Source organism: Aptenodytes forsteri, unplaced genomic scaffold, assembly GCF_000699145.1.
Source record: "Aptenodytes forsteri isolate BGI_AS27 unplaced genomic scaffold, ASM69914v1 Scaffold84, whole genome shotgun sequence".
Taxonomy (NCBI): domain Eukaryota; kingdom Metazoa; phylum Chordata; class Aves; order Sphenisciformes; family Spheniscidae; genus Aptenodytes; species Aptenodytes forsteri.
The window spans coordinates 1092643-1096832 of NW_008795492.1; the positions used below are offsets into that span (position 1 = coordinate 1092643).

The window sequence follows — 4190 nt, forward strand, 5'->3', positions numbered from 1 at the left end:
GCCGCCCGCTTCGCTTCCCTTTCCCTCCCCCCGAACGGGCTGTGCACGGAACTGCACCCCCGCGGAAAGGGGGAGCTGGAGTCCTGCTCTGACAGCCCAAAGAGAGAAAGGAAAACAACAAAAAAAAGTCCTTTTCGTGTTACCTGCTATAGAACACGTTGCTTTATTTCTATTGGATCTCCAAGACATTCATTCAGTCTCCTTCCCTTCATGAATTAAAACATGCTTTGCTTCTGGCCTGGGTCGCAGTAACACCACAACAAAAGGACAGAGAGAAATGGTTTTCAGAGACATGATGTGTTACCTTTATCCCTGGATTAATCATTTGTAGAGCAGAGATAAAGAACAATCTTAACCTCACATATTTTCATTCGTATTACAGGAAGGCTCATCTAGGGGTGAAAAAAAATAGTTCACGGTAATACAGGCAGTAATTAGCAGCTCCTGCACGGGGAATTTAACACCAGCCCTGTCTTCCTGTACTCTGTAGGGACCAGAAGGAACAACTTCTCCTTTAGTGTGACACAGAGATACTGATTTTTCTTGTCTTCCTCCCCTCCCTATGTGTCTTCCTTTCAGGCAGACATGGGCAAAACTATGGACTGGACAAAGCTACAGCTGAGCACCAGGCAGGGTGCAATACAGAGAAGCCAATGAAGTGCTGGGGTGGTGCCTCTTGCAGGAATTTCTGTCCGAAAGCAGCTCAGCAGGGATGCCTCTATTACTTTAACTACTCCGTAGCAGCTGGATGTTGCCAGCTGGACTCAGGGTTACCCCAGCACACCCACCACACAATAGTCACTGCCAGACTGGTGCCCAGTGCCCTTCCCGACGGCTAATGCTGTCCTCTGAACAGAGAAGCACCCTCAAACCGAATGTGGGGCCCAACAGCCACCACTGGGACAGGCACAGGTGAAAAGGGAAACAGGGTAAGGACAAGACTGGCTCTGCTGTCCCAGACCTGTGTTCTGCCCATTACTTTTTTCCTTTGTGCTAATACTGTACAGAATTATAGAACCCCAGCCACCTTTGTGTGAATACAGCTTGTTACACCATTTTGGCATATTTTATCTCCCCAGAAAAACACACAGCCACTTCCAGCAACTATTCCTAAGTAACTTCTCTGGTCAGCAAGATTAAAAAACAAACAAACAAACAAACGAAAAAGTCTTTGGATTAAAGGTACCCTCGCTAGCCAGTGGGGAATTGGTAACAAATCAATTTGCTCTGTGTTCAGAAGCTGTGCTGTTGTAATGGTTGAGGATCACTTTTGCCAAACGGCTAGTGCTTTTCCAGCTCCTAAACTGGGTAAAACACGTCTGTCCTGTACCAGACGCATTCAACATGGATTTAAGTGAAGTTTTCTAATACTACTTTAAGATTACGTTTTGCCCAAAGCAACATTCCTGGCATGACTGCAGAGAACTTGTCTGCAGATCTCTTGTACTGATCCAGGAGCTGCCTGCATGCTGCACAGGCCACAGCACAGGGTAGTCGAACACAAGATCGCCCCGAAATTAAAACGATCACTCAGAACTTCCCTGAATGTTTAGAAGTGTTTTTGAACTGTGGCATCATGAAGAGGAACCATAGGAAATAAAAAGTGTCCCAGAAACACATGGTGTTACTAAATGTGACAGACGGATCTCCAGCATCACGGGAAACAGTATATGGCACTGGCTTCCATGCTCAGCACAGACTGAAAACTGCTGCTTTTGTGAATAAGGTACATTGGACAAACAATGCACGAGAGGAACCTGCCACAGTCCCTGCGTGTGACTGTTGGGCTCTGGCAGAATCATCCATTCTCTCCTTCTCAGCATGCTTGTCTTCCTGTTTTCCCACCTGGGATTGCTGTGATCCATAAAATTCATTGGAACATTTCCAAGTGTCTAAAAAGTTTTCTCGACTGAAAAAAAGAGAGAATAGAGAATGTTCTCACAAAATTCCTGAGGAAGTCAATCTTGTTTCAATTCCTCCTATCTTTATTTAAATTTGTTCTCATGGGGTCATTAACCCAATACTTTTCTAGCACATGGAGTTTTGGAAAGAGTCTCATCAGCAAGTGTATTACTCACCTTTCTTCTTTGTATTCTTAGTGGTAAGAAAAGGAACATAAATAAAAAGTAAAACTGACACCCCAGATGACACCCCTAGGGAAGTCTCACACCATAAGTATTCCTATTTAAGGCAGAACTGGCCCTGCTCTACGTTCACAGACAAATACAAAGATGGCCCACACTTGGTTGGCTTCAAGGGACCAATAAAAGCGGGTACGTAGGCTCTGGTGATGCAATACACACTCGTATCTGGCATATGAATCACACACTTAGCATGAATGCTGAACAATACTAAACAATTTTTCAGGAATGCTACTGAGACATTTCAATTTCCATCTCCTGAATTTTCAGGAATGATCAACTGGAAGCTGTTCAAACAAAGCCCATGAAACGTGATGCTCAACCAAGGAACCACAACCACCCGTGTAACGGGCTTCGCCCATGAAACGTGACGCTCAACCAGGGAACCACAACCACCCGTGTAACGGGCTTCACTGAGGTATCCAGCTCTGTTACAAACAAGCCGATCCTGCATGCTCTCAAGCTGAAGCACAGCCCAGCCTCTCGGGAGAGCAGCAGACAGTCATGCAGCATCAGCCTTTGCTATACAAAAAATCCCACCTGGGAAAAATCATCCTGGAGATCTGTGAAAAGAAGAAGGGAAAAAAGCAATAGGCTTGAATTCCTACCCTCTTGTACTAGCCTCCAGAGTGACCCATTGAAGGACGAGGGCAAGTTACAGCTTATTCTCATGGAAGAATAGCTAAAAAACATATTAGTTATTTTCTAGACACTCTACCAGCATGAAGGCAAGAACACCTACAAAGTGGTTCTTTGTTTTTTTTAAAGTAGGTCAGTGCAATAAGGAAGTCCCTGTGCTTTAATTCCATGTCTCTGTATTTCACAATTCCCCTTAAGATACATCTTTCTCTTCCGCCAGTAATACATCAACTTACTGATCATAAACATGTACATCTAAATTACTTTGAGAACTTACACTTTTATCAATAACATTTTATGATTTTATTTTGAAAACTGATTACCCACATAGATTCTGATTGCCAATAAAGCAATTTGAAAATCACATACCTGAGCTGATGACACACTGGTGAGATAAGTTACTAAGTGTGCTCATTTATGTCCGATTCAGCATTCTGAAACCTAACGATGACTTACTTTTAAAAGTACTGCAGAAAGTGGATGACGAATGTTCAGAAAAATCTGGTTATCAATTTAACTACTGGTAGCATACAGTCAGAAACTCTGTAAATGCTTTTTTCCCCCCCACATGTAATACTTGAAACTACTGGAGGTTTTTTTTTCTTTTTCATCACACATGCTGTTATTTTCACACTAAAGGCAAGAATTATTCCAAGAAATAAGTCTCTCAGGGATGTTTACTACAACTTAACACGAAAAACACTGTTTCCTCACTGTCAGATGGAAAAAAGAGATCCAAGCATCTACTGACTTTCTTTGCTCCAGTTCGTGCTCAGTTTTCACATTCAAGGGTAAAGTTGTGTTGTTTCCACTGCAGCCCGTGTCACTGGATCCGCTCACTCAGAACAGGCTGGGGAGTTTGGGCCCGCAACCCAACAGGAGTTGACCAAACATCAGTTTGCAAGAGATTTTTACAGCACCTAACACCAGCATGGACATTTAACAGTAACAGAAGACATCGAAACAAAGCCTATTTCTAAGCCAAACGTCTGTGAGAGACACCCGGCAGCCAGAACACCCCACCGCCCAGCACGTGGGGTCCTTGGGCCTCGCCTCATTCTAACGGAGGGTGGTCCGCTAGTAGCGTTTACATCCTGCTGTGTTTCTTCACGGTATTTTTAAAGAAAGCCCTGGGCAACAGGAATAAAAAGACTCTCATGTCCCCAAACCCGAAACCCTTATTTTAAACCTAGCAGTTTAAGGATACAAAGCGATGCCATGGAGGGAGGGGGGCCAGGACTAAAGACAGGGAGCTCGGTGCAGGACACAACAGGCCCTGCGCGCCTCAGCCGCTCCCCTCGCAGCGGGGCGACACACGCCGCGCCCTCGGGAAGCCCCGCGCTGAGCCAGGGACAGCTGCGACGCCGGGGAAGGGGCCAAACCCCCGCCGCAGCTCCTGCGCTCCGCGGC

General features: G+C 45.2%; 1 protein-coding gene across 1 annotated transcript in view; it reads left to right on the forward strand.

Annotated features, from left to right (window-relative positions):
* TMC7 (transmembrane channel like 7) overlaps positions 1-4190 on the forward strand; it is a 20954-nt gene that overhangs the window by 1195 nt on the left and 15569 nt on the right. The window lies entirely within an intron of this gene.